This window comes from Amphiura filiformis, chromosome 14 (assembly GCF_039555335.1).
Source record: "Amphiura filiformis chromosome 14, Afil_fr2py, whole genome shotgun sequence".
Lineage (NCBI taxonomy): Eukaryota > Metazoa > Echinodermata > Ophiuroidea > Amphilepidida > Amphiuridae > Amphiura > Amphiura filiformis.
The window spans coordinates 66,247,918-66,266,140 of NC_092641.1; the positions used below are offsets into that span (position 1 = coordinate 66,247,918).

At 38.2% G+C, this 18,223-nt stretch overlaps 2 long non-coding RNA genes across 2 annotated transcripts; one reads left to right on the plus strand and one right to left on the minus strand.

Annotated features, from left to right (window-relative positions):
- Positions 1–6,488: 6,488 nt before the first annotated feature.
- Positions 6,489–9,774, minus strand: LOC140169123 (uncharacterized). Its single transcript, XR_011861362.1, has 3 exons — positions 9,099–9,774; positions 7,223–7,328; positions 6,489–6,958 (listed from the first exon to the last, which is right to left on the minus strand). It is a non-coding gene; the product is annotated as an uncharacterized lncRNA (long non-coding RNA).
- A 532-nt stretch (positions 9,775–10,306) lies between these two features.
- On the plus strand, positions 10,307–17,832 carry LOC140170455 (uncharacterized). The gene is made up of 3 exons (XR_011861549.1): positions 10,307–10,440; positions 15,010–15,116; positions 16,584–17,832. It is a non-coding gene; the product is annotated as an uncharacterized lncRNA (long non-coding RNA).
- Positions 17,833–18,223: the final 391 nt, after the last annotated feature.

Sequence of the window (18,223 nt, forward strand, 5' to 3'; positions counted from 1 at the left end):
TTTATTATTTATTTTATTCATAATCCAGGGTAGCACAATTCAACCAAATAGCTGGTCTAACGGGGGCCCTGCGATACATTTACACTGGCAATTATCAACATGCAATTTAGGCCCTATATAGAATAGGCCTGTACAGTACGCCTACAACTATTTAGGCGGTAGGCCCTATACAAAATTAAAAAACAGAAATGCAAATACACTTTTAAAAGTAAATAAAAACACATCATTAACAACTCCATGCTCAGAATCTTGGATTCTATGCGATACCTCCAAATCAGTAGGCCTAGGCCTACTCCCTGTAGAAGTATTAACTGGATGGTGGGGGGGGGGGGGTATGATGGGCCATGAATAGGCCTAGGCCTATATAGGGGGTCATAAAAATATGGGGGTGGGAAGAAGCGCTACTAGCCTAGGTCATAACATTCATGATGATAGGCCTATAGCCTATTTGGGATTGGGACTAGGCCTATAATTGGCCTAGGCCTAAATATTGTTTGAAAAACTAGTTGATTTACAATCAATAGGCCTACAAAACTTTCGCGCGCTTTCCAAATGGACTTTAGGCTTAGGCCTAAGGGAACAAAACAGACCAGTAGGCTTATTATAGTTCAGGTGTTTAATTATATAAGCCTAGGAATATAATTAAACACCTGAACTTTATGGAATCTAGGTCTAATAGGCCTAGCTAGGCCTATAGGGGCCTAATAATTAAACGGGAATTAAACACCTGAACTTTGTGGAATCATTTGTGCGCGGAAGGGGTGTCATAACAATTTTCAAAGCCGAGATAGGGAGTTTCATGGGGCCGCAATTTGTTTTAACCCGTGCGGGTCATTGCCTCTGGTCACTGACACATTTTGGGACTTTTTTCTAAAATTGGGCAAATTCCGCCCAAAATGGTGCGATTTGCTCAGGGCCATTGCATTGTATTCGAACAATTTATAAAAATAATCTAAGCCTACCACTCATGTCCCTCCGAGGCTCTCCCGGTGTGGATGAAAAACTGATAATCTAAATCTCAAAATATGGGGCCGAGCAAAACATAGGCCTATTTCAAATTTGAACGTTTCCGTACTGTTTGATAGGTGTCATGCCCCATAAATGTGTGCCAAAAGTTTTTCCCCTCATTTCAACCTGCAAATAAATTTTGGCCCCCCCTTTTTTTTTTTTTTTTTTTTTTTTTTTCCCCCTTTTTTTTTTTTTTTTTTTTTGTTAAACAAATCCCCCCTCCATTTTATCCTCCCCAGGGCTCATAATAGCATAGCCCTAACCATTTGTATGTTATTTCTAATTCAAATTGGAGCGATGTATAGAGCTCGGGTAGAAGAAAACTGGGATGGGGATAAGTTTTGCCGAGAATAAGTTATATAATGTTCTGCTTGAAACAGCAGAGTGTAGGGAAAGCCCCCCCCCCCCCATGGATTCATTCAGCGAAACCTAGCAAGTTTTGGGTTAAACAGGAGCCTCAATAAATTGAGTAAAATTTGGGAAAATTCAGTGAGGGAAAATTGCACACTCTGGTTGACTCAAAAGGATAATTTGGTGAGAGCTTATCTAACATTAGTTCAAAAATATTTGGATAACAGCAAACAAAGAGGGTCGGTCATTGGGTGAACATTAATTGAAAAATGTCGGCCACACATCACCATCACCCATTTTTCAGTGAGGTGCCCGCATAACAGTGATTGTCCCCCACATTGTTGATTGTTCTACAAAACATTAAAGCGGCTCGTGCATTGATTTGAAAGTCCTACAACAAAACCATATCTAGTGATTAACCTCTAACATCAACATGTCTAATTTTGGAGACTAGTACATGTATTGAGTTCTACTAGCCATGAAACAATTACTATTAAAGATCTGTAACACGTGCTTTGTTTTATTAATATTATTTATTGTTCACATTGTAGCTTTTCATCATTTTTACAAATATCAATATTATGACAATATTAAGTATAACATATTTTATTTGATATTGTACACTAGAAAAAATTTAATAATGATAAAACCAGATTCGAATTAATTATTCTTAACAGACCTAAAATTGAATTAAAAAATTGAAATGTCGGATAAAAAACAGATCCAAATAATTTGTAGATTAACTGCCATAAAAAGTCATGAACTATACATTCTGGAGATTTCAAGAGTTTCCAATGTTGCATTTGGAAAAGGCAGGCTTTTCAATAAACATCCAAATTGACGGGTACCAATCGTTTTGATAGAGCCTGTAGTGTGGGCCCTGTTCTCACCAATGGTCAAATCATCAACATTACTTCCAAACTTCTGTAGAGTTTGGAACATCCAAAGCATCATCATTGATCACTAATCTTGCCGTAAAATGCAATGAACAGGACCAATGACATTGCCTTGAGGAACACCTTACACCACCATTAAGTAAGAGCAAGTCTTAATATGAAGTTAAATTTTAACCCAGCTGGCATTTTCAAATGAGCTGAGATATTTTGGTAAAAAAATGCAGTTTGTGAATTTGTTATTTTCAATATTTGTTAACAAAAAAATGCATCTTTATATGATATCTTGATGCAATATTTTGGGAGAAATGCATTATTTTGATGATTTTGCTCAATTTTGAACAAAGAAAGTTAATTTTATCTACATACATGGTAAAAAATGAAATTTAATTTTTTTAAAGATATTTGAAATAAAAAGTATACCAATACACTGGTATGAATGTGTACATCAAAAAAGTCAATCATGGCAACTTCCTGAAACCAAAGTTTTTGACCTATGACCTCTTGAAAATCAAATGTCAACATAAAATAGTTTTTGGCAGTTTTGCCATCAAAATCAACTGAAAAATGGTGGGAAACATAGTTGCTATGGTAGCTGAACAACCTGTGACTTCTGCAAATATCCTGAAATTGTGGTACCATTTAACATCAAGAACATCAATTGTAGTTAAAGCTTTTGTATAAATTGTAGGCCTATAGCAACAAAACAAATGCCCATTTAAACCCAAATTTCAAATTTGTACCCAAAAATTGCATCAGCAATTTACAGCCCAAAACAAGCATTTTATGCTGACCTTTGATTTTCAAGAGGTCATAGGTCAAAAACATTTGGTTTTAGAAAGTTGCAATGATTGACTTTTTTGTTTTTTGATGTACACATTCATATCAATACAGGTATACTCTTTATTCCAAATATCTTTAATTTTGTTTTTTCCATTATTTACCATTGTTAACTTTTTTCGGTCAAAATTGTACAAAATCACCAAAATAATGTATATCCTCCAACTATTTCATCAAGATATAGAGATGCAATTTTTTCGTTAACAAATATTGAATATATGTAGGGATGTAGCTACAGTGGGCGGTAGTGGGTGGCACTGTGGCAGAGCCCACCACTCAGTTTTGGAGCCCACCAGTCAGCTGCAACTTTAGCACTGGAGCCCACCACTCACGAGGCCCAAATTGCACAATTTTATTGGATTAGTCAAGAATTTGGCCCATTTTGGCAAAAAATTGCCAAATATGCAAGATTTGCATTAAATGTTGCCCACAACAAAAACTATCCTAGCTACAACCCTGTACATATGACATGTATAATTCTCCACAGCAAATATGAATTATGAAGTTCATACTTAATGTAGTTTCAAAGTTATAGCTATTTTAATATTCACATTTTTGGTAAAAATTGTACTCACAAAAACTGCATTTCAACACACATGTCACTTTACAGAAATAACAACCTGGTAAAATGATATGATCGGAATGTGTAGATAAATTTTAACACCATTTAGAAGCACAAAAACCTCAAAATCACTGGCCTCTCTAAATCTTTTAAAATCATAGGACCTGTTATTGTGGCATCTCCGCTATTATAAGCCTATGTAAAAGTGTTTAAAAAAATCCAAATAAATATGTATGCTGAAATGGCCTCTGGTTTTTTGGAGGTCATGGGTCAAAAACTGAGGGTCACAAAAATGTCACTAAACTTTTTCAATTCAAATATCCACCTCAATACATACACTTCTTGATATACATTTCTTGTCAAAACAAATAAATTTTTCTCCCCCCCCCCAAAAAGCATAAAATGGGAATTTTTTGTAAAAATGATAAAAATCATGAAGTAAGCATGTTTTAACCCAAATTTTGCCTCAATAATATGGTATGGTGGAATCTGTTTGTTCACAGATATAATATTCGATATTCACATTACCTCTATTTTTCAGGGCAAAAATTAAGGTTGCATTCAACTTTCTTTAATTATGGCTAATTTCAATTAATATTTGACATTTTTGGGGAAAAATTGGAAAAAAAGTCACAAAACACATTTTTGAGCCAAAATATCTCAATTCACTTTTCACAGGTTAAACAGTTAGAGGAGACTCTAACAATTAATTCTAACCCGGCTGGCACCTTTGTCATAAACTGTTGCACGGGACCCTATGTAGCCACAAAAGGACCAGTTTCTCGGCTAGTGGTCAGGCTTCCTAGCCAGCAGGCTAGCCCTAATAATGTGGATCCATTTTATTGATTTATTTTTCTAGGTGATGTACACTGTGAAACTGTAAGCACTGGTATAGGACTATTAAATTAGGCTAAGCCTGGTGGCTTAGGAAGCCTGACCATGTGCCATGTTTCGAGAAACCGGCCCAAAGTGGTCTCTCTTTACTAAATAGCTTGACACGTACAAAAATGATGTGAAACCATAAGCCTTATACTAGGCTACTACAGTCATGATATTAATATTGATATGTATAAACTCACAGATAGATCTATGCAACCAGGCCTACATTAGGTTGTGCACATGAAAGGCAATGTATTCAGAGGGGATTAAATTAAATAGAAAAAGAAGAAAGTAATAATACCGTAACCACTCGGGTATAAGCCCACCCCCTAGATGGTCAATTTCACTTTAAAAAATTCCAAAAATGCAGGGGGGGGGGCACTCAAATAAATGGTCTGTACGCATGTGTGACCAAAAAAACAAGGAAAAGGGGTGTTTTTTTTAGCCAAGGCAAGTTACGCGAATGACGCATTTAGGGTCTAAAAAACACTGATTTTCAAGAATAAGGTATAAGAATATAGTTTTCTGAAACTGAACAACTTGTTTCGGGTACCTTTACAAATATTTGGTACCGGTACTAGCCAAATAACCCATTAGCAGGCATGGGACTACGCATTTATGAAAAAGTCTGGAAATTCACGTAAAATTGGCCAAAACACCTGAAAAAGGGTTGAAAATTAATAAAATTGCGGAAATTTTGACATCACAAAAGTCTGGTTCCAGTGTTTCCACTGGAAAATCCCATGCCTGCATTAGGGGTATATTTTATATTAACTTACCTAATTTAGGCTTAAATTTCTTGGTATGGTAAAACTGCTTAGGGGTGTTTAAAGAAGATTTGGTCACACATGTGTACACTATCATACTGAAGTGGCCCCCGGCAAAAAATGGGGTGGGCTTATAACCTGGGAGGGGCTAGTAGTTGAATTTAAAAATAAGAAAAATCTTCCCCATTTGTATATGCCCAATGTATCAGTAATTTCTATCATCTTTGTCAATTTTTTTAAAGTTTTAACTATGGAATGTTAATTTTTAAACAATATTTTTAAAATATTTGTTTTATAGGGGTACTACACTCTCAATAAATTTAGTGTCTATTTTTTGCATTTTTCTCAAAACTAATAACACAGTGGTAACAAAAGTTATGTATATTATAGGGGCAAGGAATCCAATTACTACACTGGAATTTCAGTGACCCAAGACAAGCAGTTTGTTATTTATGATAAGAAATAAGGTACCGCTAGGATGTACCATGTTTCCTATCATATATACTGAACCGCTTATCTTGAGTCACTGAAATTTTAGTGTAGTAATTGGATTCCTTGCCCCAATAATGTACATAACTTTTATTACCAGTGTGTAATTATTTTTTGTTAAAAATTTCAAAAATAGTCACAAATTTACCACAGGGGTGTAGTACCCCTTAAATGCGAAAGAAAAGCATTGATTAGAGGTTAATGACTGTGCATCAGTTGTATTGAGGGTATTGTGAAACAGGGTCTTAGGCAGGATTTGAAGTTTGGGTGTGTAAATTCAAAAACTGGGTGTGTAAATTTAAGATTGTTTAGATATTTCACAATACCTGAAAAATAACTGATGCAAAGTCACTAACCTCATTCATAACCGTCACTTTTTCAATTTTTTTAAAAATTCAATTAACGTTACATTTTTTTCTTTTAATTTGAAAACAGAACACAATTTTAACTTTATCTATCTCCATGAGGGCCAAAGGAGGCATTTTTGAAAATTGAGTTACTTAATCACTGAATACAACTTGGGTCAGGGGCGGATTTAGAGGGGGGGGGGGCACCGGTGCGTGCCCACTGCCCCTATAATTTTTGCAGAGCGGCGCCTGACTTTATGTATTTTTTACAGATCGGCACTTGACATGGCTCTCCTCTTTGAAAATTCCTGAATCCACCCCTGAGTCGGGTCAAATGGTCTTAAGAGTCAAGTCCGAGTCACCAGAGTCTCAAGTGAAATCATTGAAGTCTCGAGGCAAGTCATTTGGATTCGAGACTCAAGTCCTAAAGCTTGAGTTCAAGTCATTATTTTCAGACTCGAGTCGTGTCTGGGGTCCTAAAATATCAAGTCGAATCCAACTCAACTCGAATGACTCGACTTGTTACAAGTCTTTTTTAGCAGTGCTCGTTCCCATTCAAAACAAACAAAGTTTAATGTTTAGGAAAGAGAACCATAATCTTTATACTGATTTCCAATTGTAGATCAAACTTAGCGTGGTGGGTTGACTTGATCTTGGGCAACTATGTCATAGGTGACTTCCACTCTGGTACGAAATCCAATTGCCAGGAGCTACTTTCAAGTAGATGATGCTGGGGGGGGGGCACAATTTTTCCGGGCCATCCGTCTCTGGTATTTGCTTGTTGCTGTAGACCAGTTTCTTCCAGACGTGCAAGTTCATATTCTGTAAAATGAAATAATTCAAGACAATACTGTGACACAACAACATTTCTATTACGGTAACTGCTGTTTGTTTGTATGTTGCAGTATTTTGCGGCGTCCTGATCATCACGTAAAATCTGGCAAAATGAACTAGGTGATGTACAAATGCTGTTTTGTAAAATAAACATGTTGTTGCATCTTCCATTTATTTATTAGATGAAATCACAGTATTAACAAATGCATGCCCTTAAATCAAATAAAAATTACAAATTATAGTTGTACATACCAGGTCTTTATGCTATTTGTTCACTCTGTAGATCTTTGTAAAGTCACATTCTCCTCACAACTGTGGCATGTGACTAAAGTTGCTGCAATAGTTCACACTGACCTAGCTGTTGGCAAAAGTACAAGAAAAAATGACTTCATGTCAAGCTAAAAATCATATAAAGAACAAACACCTTTTTAGTCCTAGCCCAATTTAGTCGTTGAGTAGGCCAGAGTCAGCACCTATGTTAGGCCTATGCCATGGCATGGGCCTAAAGAAATCCCAACTCACGCTTGCGGAAATTCACATTAGGGTGCACCAGTCACACAATACACAACATGGAACTAAGGTAAGTGCTGTACCCAACTGTGTGCACACCATTCTATCTCAAGACATGATGTTATGAGTTTTTTCATCAATTATAAGCCGAACAAACTTTTAGTCCTAGGTAGTATTTAAAAAAAATCAGCATTCTTTTAAAAATAAAATACCAACTATTTTTAATTTGTATGCTGCTGCAGCATACAACTAATTATAGGTTAATAAACGTGTATCATTTGTTGGGAGAGAAATTGTACAAAATAATGCAGAGTACGTACTGAGATGTTCATGTGTCTAATGCACGAGCCCTGAAGGCTGAGTGCATAAGTCGCATCAACATCTCAGTACAAGTGCATTATTTTGTACAATTTCTCGAGCAATAAGTGATACGCATTTATTTCATACACGACTAAAAAATCCTGTGGTTTTTATAATTTTTATAACAAAATTGTCACTAAAATGTCACTAACGCTTGCTCTGATTGGTTCATACTATGAAAAATGATAATATTCATGGATGGTTGACATTGGTTGTACTGAATTGCGGCTTCGTGAGCAATAAATCAGTCAATTATGTTCAGGAATAGATTCAAACATTGGCTTCAAAAGTGGCGAAATTGAAATTGTAAGATACTAATATAAAAATATTAAATTCATGTACATCGTGGAACATTCAACTACGCTTGTTACTCCGCGACTATTAAATCATGCTAACTACACGCACGTCGCACGTACAACGCTACTCTACGCGTCCATATCAGCGAGGCTATCTGCGTACAACTACTTACTACGCACAGCCACGCAAAGAGTATATGTTCCACGATGAATACGAATTTGATAATTTTTCTATAGAATTTGTTTGCAAACGTTTATGGGTACATAGGCCTACACTCAAGTGTTTACGGATATATGCGCGCAAGTGAATATGGGTATGCACGCGGTCGCGTACCTGTTTATGGGTAAGCACACGTTTTTGCGCAAGTGTTTGTGGCTACGCACACAGTTGTTTGTTCCACTTTGCGGGTGCCAAGTGTTTGCTAGTGCTACTCAAGCGCTGTGCTTGCCCACAAGCAAAGCAAAGTTAAGGATCAGTCTCCAACACACCACTATGTAAAAAAGTACTGTGTGTGGCTCAAGAGCCACGATTTATGGGCTGCATGCAGTGACTTCTCATTTGAGCTGTATGAGTCATATAATAAACACTTGCAAACGCATGTGCGTACCCATAAACAATTGCGTGTGTGCATACCCATATACCAATAAGCACACACGTGTGTGCGTACCCATAACACTTGCACACAATGCGTGCGTACACTGCATATCCATAAATACATACGCATATATGTACCCATAAAACAGTTGCAAACGCATGTGCGTCCGTAGCATGGTAGTTGCGTACCCATGCTAAGCCACTGTCATGTTTTAGTCAAATGACGGAATCCCACCAGGTATATTTATATTATTCATTAGATTGTTTAGTTCTGACTTCTGAGAGTGATAATTGGAACTGGGACTCGGAGCTACTCAGTCACTCAGGGCAGGCATGTCAGGGGATCTCAGCTACGGTACTTACTTACCGAACATTCATGTCAGTTAACTTTGCAGAAGTACTGTAATCATGATCAGCCCATACCGCCATGATCATCATGATGATGGCCATGTCCATGATGATTCAAATGCATGAATGCAACCATCGATCGGCGTCCTGGCCGGGGATCATGCAGTGCCACTCCCTGTACTGTGCATTGCTATTCATTGCAGTGCTGGTGTGCAAACATTGCCAATGCACGGCGTAGTGTTTTTCTTCTGACATGTCCGATTAGTACATGAACTCTTGCAGTTATCTCAACTTTAACTTTACACACAATCCATGGCATAAAATAATGTGTACATTTCTGCACCCTTGGCCGGCATTACGTCCTGAAAGGATCCTACTGAGTATCGACGTAAACATAAACCGTACATGCCGTACTGGAAATGGAAAGTCACCATTGCAATCCACGCAATGATTGCCAATGTAATGGTTTGCATGCATGACAGCTCGACAGTGCATGCATGTTGCGTGTGTTGCATACGAAAATTGTCAGTTGCCGGTTCGCTTTCTGCAGTGATTTGACGACCTTTTATGGGCAAAATCTCTCAAAATCAAAGAGTTGCGGTGTGCCCATTATGATCTAAGTCCGAAAATCTTTACATACACGAAGTTTTAAGTCATGAACATCAGGCAATGTTGACTTTTTTTGGAATTTAAAAACTGTGTTTCCGATGACAAAATGGCGGCGTTTTTACCAGAGTTTTTCCGATCCAGACCGGCCTGGCAAAATCTGATCACGATTATCGATTAGGACCAGGGAATAAATAAAGGGTTGCCAGTCATCAAGAAATCCTCCGTCCCCCCCTGTCCGGATCCAAATGGCTTGTTTCAGCCACCTGGTAGTCTTATCGGCTTCACGATCAATAAATGTAGAGTCCTCCCAATTGATGGAGTGATTTGTAGAGGCCACGTGATCTGTAATGGCAGATTTGAGAATGCCTGTGACAGAAGATTTGCGATTTGCCCACGTAAATGGTCTGGATTCAAATGTTTTTGAGTCGGATACCAAAGGAACGGCCCGTTTCACCAATGTAGGAACTGGAGCAGTCACCGCAGGGGATCTCATAAATGGCTTCCGTTTTTTGTTGAGGGAGCAGTTTATCCTTTAGATGAGCCAGGGGGGGACGGAGGATTTCTTGATGACTGGCAACCTTGCATGGCCATGACGGCCTAATCGATGTATCGGTATTTCGCTGACTCGCTTATCTAGCTGTGTTGCTGAGCCATGTCATGTCGGCGGTAGTGCGTTGTACCAGCACGGCAATGGATTCTGCTTTTATTTCAACGATGGCTAGCTGTGTGGTTGCGTGATTGTGTGAAGATTTGTAAGTATTGTGTCACTTGTGTGGATACAGATAATTTTATACATTTTAAAGTAAATAAAATAGACTAACGAGTACGACTAGGTTACAAACCAGAGACGCTGCATGCACTATGCAGCTGCTCATGTGCTGCATGCAATCGGCAATGACCAATGTCAACAGTGTCAGTCACCCTTCAACCCGGGCCAGGACCCTGATTGCTGGTTTCATACTACCCTGCCGCTTGCTTAGACTATTAAATTAAAGCCTCCAGCATACTTTCCTGCCGCTGCGGCAAGCGTCAGGACGTTTCAACCAATCACAAGCCTTTATTGTGTCCGTTTGTCTGCAATGCGTGTGCGACACGCCGCTAAGCGGCAAGCGTCAGGGTAGTATGAAACCAGCATAATTCCAATCTAGTTCGCAACGCAAACATAAAAAAACTGGGCAAAACAGACACATCATTTGATCGGTATGTATAGTAGGAATTCCAATTGATTGAGCGCAGCTTTCAATAGCGTGAGGTTTTTTTGCGTACACTGTGCGATGTACGCCAGCGTGTGCGACTGTGCGTGATTAACACAGAAGTGCATCTAACCATGCCAAATGCACTCTTGATTGGTTAGCATTGTATCCAAGGTCGTATGCGTTAAGCGTTGTAGTTTGATACGCGATATACGGTCGCGTTGGATCGAGTACAGCTATTGAAAGCTGCGTTCATTCAATTGGAATTCCTACTATAGGTATGAGAGGGAAACGTCAGTTAACACATTTGCTAGAGTCGGCCAAAATGGCCTAAACCGGCAATGCACATTTACATTGAAATAATTTAAAAGAACCGCTTGCTCAAGGAAACCTACATAAATATGTTGTCTACTTCACTTGACCCATATATGATTTTTTTTGACTCACATGGAATTTCAGAGGATTTTGATAGCAGTTCCATTAAAAAAAGCTGCTATCGTCATGAGACTAAGATCTAGAAACACCCCCGAAATGTTTTTTTTTGGGAATTTTGCTAGCTGAATCTTTTTGATGAAAGTCAATCTTTGACTAGATGTAACTTTGCTACGGAAAGTGCTATGACAAAAAGGTTTTCATTGGCTTTCTTCACTCAAGGGCTTTAATTTGATATATAAAATGATGCGGTTTGATGGCAAATTTGGCATACCTACGGTATGATCGGTATTGGCGCTGCCCTATCATTTTTTTTGTGCAGAGCCACTATGGTATGGGTTCCCTGTACTATTGAAAACTATTCAATGCGACTTGGTTGTGCGCTGTAGCGCGACTGACTAGCATGCTAGCGGCGCGGCTGTACCGCGCCGCTGTGACAAGATTGCGCTCTGAAGTTATAAAAACAACAAACTCGGTCAAAATGTCAATTTCTATACCACGGCACAGGAATCCTGTTGCAAAATCCGTCACTTTTTTTCCACATAGTTTTCTCAGTCGTCAATCCAGACGGTTGACAACTGAGGGTGCTGGACCGCTTGCCGCTGAGCGGTATGGCACACACGCATTGCAGACAAAAGGACACAATCAAGTCTTGTCATTGGTTGAAACGCCCTGCCACTTGCCACAGCGGCAGGAAAGTCTGATGGGGGCAGAAGCGGCCATTGACCCTGTCATCGCATATATCAGGAACTACCGGTCGCGTACAGCGCACTTGAATGCGCGATTATGCGCCCTATACACGTTATTGATCGCGTAGGACGCTTGCTGGTGACGCGTTCGTTTACACCGGCGACCCCGACCACCCCATGGCAGCTCCCATACGTGTGTCAATTTGTGATTTGCGGGATCTTATTTTTCAGGCTCTGTACTACTGTAGCGTGTAAATTTGGCTGGTCCGATTTTGACAGTGGGGGACCTGCCCGGCATTCAACGTCAAGTTTGAAATTGAATGCATGAATCATTCATTGAACGGATATTGTCAACATTGTTTTGGCCACTTTTAAATAAATGTCGTGAACACCAAGCATATATTTTCTTCAACAATCATAATGCCCCATTGGTCTTTATATAGGTTTATAATAAATGCATACATCAATTACATAATTCTTGGCCAAGCTGGAACATACAACAATGTACGCGTTACGTCCATCATGTAGCCGCCACTGCCCGCCAGCGTGCCAAGCGTGTATGCAATGTAAGTCCAGAGCCAAAAATGGTCATCACTCAACCTAAAATTTAGAAATTGTCACAGGAGTGAATTTCTCCGAGAGCTGGTTAGACTACTAACCAAAGATTATGAATCGGCAAAAAAAAAAAGTAAAATTTGCCCGTCAATTTCGGAATGCAAGCAATAAAATACACACGTAGCACCCTCTCGGTGTGACGGGACAGAATTGTTAAATTTGATGTTACTACATTATTTAAAAAAGATAGGGTTTTTTTGTTCATGGTATTATAAAGGTCTTCTATATAGACAATTTTAGCACTTAAAAAATCTCAGTGGACTTTGCAAAAATAAAGAACTAAATTAAAATAGGTGTAAAATTCCGTCCCGCCACATTTTGAGGTGATTTTTTTACGTTCCGGAAGGGCAAAAAAAATTCAGTCAATACTTTCAAAATATCAACTAAATATTCCTGAGTACACAAAATTTGAATTCATCAACATTGCTAGACTCAGAGTCATTTTAACTTCTTTTTTTTTTTTCAGGCCTTTTGTAGTAGGATGTCAGCAATAATTCTATTTTCAGGGTCTATGGTGTAAAACATGGTCCGCCAGTCCGCTACATTCTGAGATGATTTTTTTTTAAGTTCAGGAAGGCATAAAAAATTTCTTTCTCAGTCAATATTTTGCAATAATTTTTCATTGGAAGTGAAAGTTTTAAAGTGAATCAATTGTTTGTTTTTTTGTTGATTTTGACATGGTGGACAAAATTCCGTCCCGCCACATTCTGTCCTGATTTTTACAAATTAAAGCCATATTATAACATTTGCTGAGGAAGACGCCCTCACTGAAATTTTAAAATTCCTTTTTTACACGATTAAATTGTACTTTATTAAACCAATATACCCTGCAAAAATCAAGACTCTAGGTGCTGTAGTTTTGTCAAAATCCGAGATTTTGAATAAAACGCCGAACCGGGCGCTTTATTATTACGATGGAATTGTTAGTCGAATAACACACAGTACGTACACGACGGTGATACACACAAAGGGTCGTACCACAACATGACCGAAGGAGTGGTACGTATTTGGTGACATGTGTGCTGGTAGTAAATTCCAATTTTCTTTGCTTTGCCGTAGTTGTTCGGCTCAAAAATAACAGGGGATATATCTGACAGTAAAAGCTAACATTTTATGACAAAGAAATGCTAATCTATTTTGTTTGAAAATGTTATAATATGGCTTTAATGAGCGTACTATAAAGAGGGGGGTGAATTTTATAATTCCTTCCATAACAAAAGGATAGTTGAAGTTAATACCCATGTTAGAAACAAATGTTTTATCCCAGTAGTACTTTTGATACAAATTCAACAAACGTACTGTGTTCACAAATACATGAAGTTTATCATTCCGTCCCGCCACATCAATAAATTTGTGTTACCATGGCAACATGTTGATTCTTTGGACTATTTTTCTTGTGTTTGAATATATATAGTCTGTAACAGACTTGTTTTTAATAAGAACATGAAGAATCCATAAAATAACAGGCACAGAGCTACAATGTAAAAGGTCTATCAAAATTTCGTCCCACCACAAACGGGAATTTTGGCTCTGGACCCGCCGCCATTGTGTGCGAGTGCGAGCAGTCAAAGCTTCACCCGAATTCTATGAAATGAGACGGGCAAAACTGCTATGCAGTACCGCCTATTTTTAAGGTCTATCCCATAATCGCGAAGGCACGCAAAGCTCTATTGCGATACGCGAAGGCACGCAACCCTGGCGTGATTGTTAGACACTAATCATAAATAATTATGTTCATAAATAATTATGCTGACATATGTACATGTATCATGCCAATAAATTAAAGTGGTACCGGGCTATTTTCAACTTTTTGTCACAGAGAGTGGCCCATTTAGCCGTAGTAGAAACATGTGACAGTATGCTGCAAAACTGCCAACCCCCCTGAAAGTGTCCCGATGGTAAACACATGCAAAAAACAAAGTATAAAGGGTATTTGCTATAGAAGTAGCAATGTAACAGGATTAATTACCATAGCAATGGATACACTATTTTCGAATGCATTGCCCTGCACTAGACAGTGGCCGTTGCATTTTTTGATTTTTGGGTCAAAATTTACATGCCAAAATGGCAGCCAAAATCATTAAATTAGGGTTTACTAGTGTGCAAAACTCCTAATTAGATTCCAAAATAATCTTTTTTTAAAAAGCAATTTTGGTATACATCCTGAATCTAAAAACAATGATTCTCTAAATTAATCGTTAAAATTTGAATTTCTAATTTGCGTGCGTATACATTAACTTTATATGTGTGATTCGAAAATGTGACCGACAAAATACACACATACATCACTGCCAAACTATATTACATGTGTGGGTATTTTTGCAGTAACATTCAATATTAGTCAAGTTGATATTACTGATTATGCTATTATGTCTTTGTGTTTGGTTTGCAGTTGGCCCAGCTTATCAATGTGTGAAGATGTTTAAAATCTGTAAATGGATTGATTAATTTCTATGAAGGGTGTGTAAGGACACAATTGACATACTTAACTGTAACTTGGTAAGTAGAGTCATGACAACAGTAAAACTTACTGTTAGGCCTATACAGTAAACAAATTCAGATCAAAGGTAGGTGGCAGGGCTTTCAACATTTTGGAATTGCTTGGCGTGAGACACTGTCGAACAGTGGTGTACCGGGATGAAATTATTGTTTGTCGACTATGATGTTCATTTTGAGCCATGATTATTTGAGCCACAGCCAGTGGTGGCGCCAGGAGTTTTTTTGGCGGGGTCAAGTCAAGTACCAAGTCAAAGTATTATTTTTTGGAGGAAATGTTCATAATGGCAAGCATTATGCAATATTCAGTTCTTTCATGCAGTAAAACAGGCTTAGAGTTTTGAGGAGTGTGAGAGTTCTGTGAGTGCTATCACACTCTTCTGCACTCCTTAAATGATCATAATGAGTGTGATTTAAAGCACTCCTTAAATCTTTAAGGGGATACTACACCCCTCAATAAATTTGTGTCTATTTTTGCATTTTTCTCAAAAACTAATAACACAATGGTAACAAAATGTATCCGTATTTTATTGGGGCAAGGAATCCAATTACTACACTGGAATTTCAGTGACCCAAGACAAGCAGTTTGTTATTTATGATAAGAAAAGAGGTACAGCTAGGATGTACCTCATATCCAATCATATTATACTGAATCGCTTGTCTTGAGTCACGGAAATTTCAGTGAAGTAATTTGATTCCTTGCCCCAATAATATACATAACCTTTGTTACCAGTGTGTTATTATGTTTTGAGAAAATGCAAAAAAGTCTCAAATTTACCAAAGGTGTAGTACCCCTTAAACTTACAGCGCCTTGCCCAAGTGCACAACACGATGGTACCGCCAGGGCTTGAACTTGCAACCCTCCAATTGTGAGGTAGAGCCTGTACCACTGCGCCACATTGCCCCTGATACTCATCAGACAACTTCAGCTTTCAAAATTATCTGTTCTAGCTAAATGTTGTGACGCAGGACCCCGATTCAAACAAACAAGAAGAGTCTTTCAAAAAGACACAGTTCATGGATCAGGTGTATAGTAATTTGTTCTAACTTTCCATTTTCATATCTAACTAGGACTATGCACTGATCCTTGTCATGTGGGGCAGGATTAGATAAAGGGATATAAACCCGGGTATGAGACATTAGAAATTACTTCCTAGCCTCTTAACCACAGGGTTGATGGGCTACAATAGCTATTCAAGACACAGTGTATGTAAGGGATAAACTGTGCATGAGATATGGGTCCAAGTGGAAATGTTCACTCCGTGAACAAAAATAGACCTTTCAATCACACCTCCACTTTAAGTTTACAGGGAGGTATAGAATCCAAGATCCAAAAATTCATTGGTTGAAATTCATGTTGGTAGATTTCGTCCATGCATTGCATGCAATAACATTGATTATACATCAAATGGTTTTATAATTAAAGCTTTTAAATAATTATGTTCTTGTTATTATTGTCTTCTTTCACAGGGGCATGATGATTTGAAAAGGGGACCTCAGGACATCAATCTACCTCTTATAGAGCTGCCATGGTTACAGAAAAAAAAGCATGCTTTTTGAATGGAGCGTACATTTTCTTGTTGGTACCGTTTATTCAACCTACACAATTTGTCAAACAATGCTATAAATGTAAAGTACCAGCCTTCAGCAAAAGTCAAGAGATGAATTGAATTATCTTTGGCAATATTAAGTGACATTTATCAGACTATCTTTAATGATCTGGGGGACTAATTTGTGGCCTCACGTGAATGACACTGTATGTGTCATGTTAAAAACTGCTGTGGAAGAAGTAGCGAATTAAGATAAATAATGGGCTTAACCCACCACTAATTGCAACAGAATTGTGCAGGCTCTGTGCTGGACTCTTATACCTGTATGATGAACTAAGATGCTCGCTGGTTTGGGAATGGCTCGCTAATTGCAAATTGGGCTAATTCTATTTATCATCCATTAATTTCAAAAAAGCATAATAAGAACATAATCACCTTCAAACTAAACCCTTCAGTTGATAGCACTTTACACTGCATGATTAGCAGTGTGTCTGCTATCTTCAGTAGATAGCACTAATCCCGGGGTGTAATCAGTGGTATATCTGATATCTTCAGTTGATTACACTGCATAATCAGCAATGTGTCTGCTATCTTCAGTAGATAGTATACAAATATTGACTGCTATGAGCGGCATGGTTATGATTATAGGCCCAAGGTGATCTCAAAACCATGCTATGACCCAAGGCACAGCGGAGGGTCATAGCATGGTTTTGAGATCACCGTGGGCCTATAATGTTAACTATGACCCGAATAAAGCAGTCAATATTTGTTTTATATACTTTTTGTCATCTGATTGGTTAAAAGGCCTATTTTATTGTTCATAGGCCATGGTAAAATTTACAAAGAAAGTTTTTCGTTATGAACTGATCGCGACACCGCAACTGGCATGTAGCGCGTTGGCGCCGCGTGCGTCATGCGAACACGCTATCGCGCGCGTAGAGTTTGATCGGGACGCACACCGATGATGTGAAAATGACTATGCCCGGGGAATAGTTCAGTTTTTACGTAATTCTTAAAAAGGAGGGCATAGCTAATTCAATGACTGCACTTTTAAAGGGGTACTACACCCCTCGATAAATTTGTGTCTATTTTTGCATTTTTCTCAAAAACTAATAACACACTGGTAACAAAGGTTATGTGTATTATAGGGCAAGAATCCAATTACTACACTGGAATTTCAGTGACCCAAGACAAGCGGTTCATTATTTATGATAAGAAATAAGGTACTGCTAGGATGTACCTCATTTCCTATCATATATGCTGAACCGCTTGTCTTGAGTTACTGAAATTTCAGTGTAGTAATTGGATCCCTTGCCCCAATAATATACATAACTTTTGTTACCAGTGTGTTATTATTTTTGAGAAAATGCAAAAATAGTCACAATTTACCACAGGGGTGTAGTACCCCTTAACCAATCAGATGACAGGAATCTATATATGAGGTATGTAACACTATCGCCCGTAGAAGTGACGTCATAATCGGATTAACTACCATAGCAATAGATGAATACAAGTTTTGAATATACCGCGCTGCACTGCAGCACGTTGCACTCATCACCT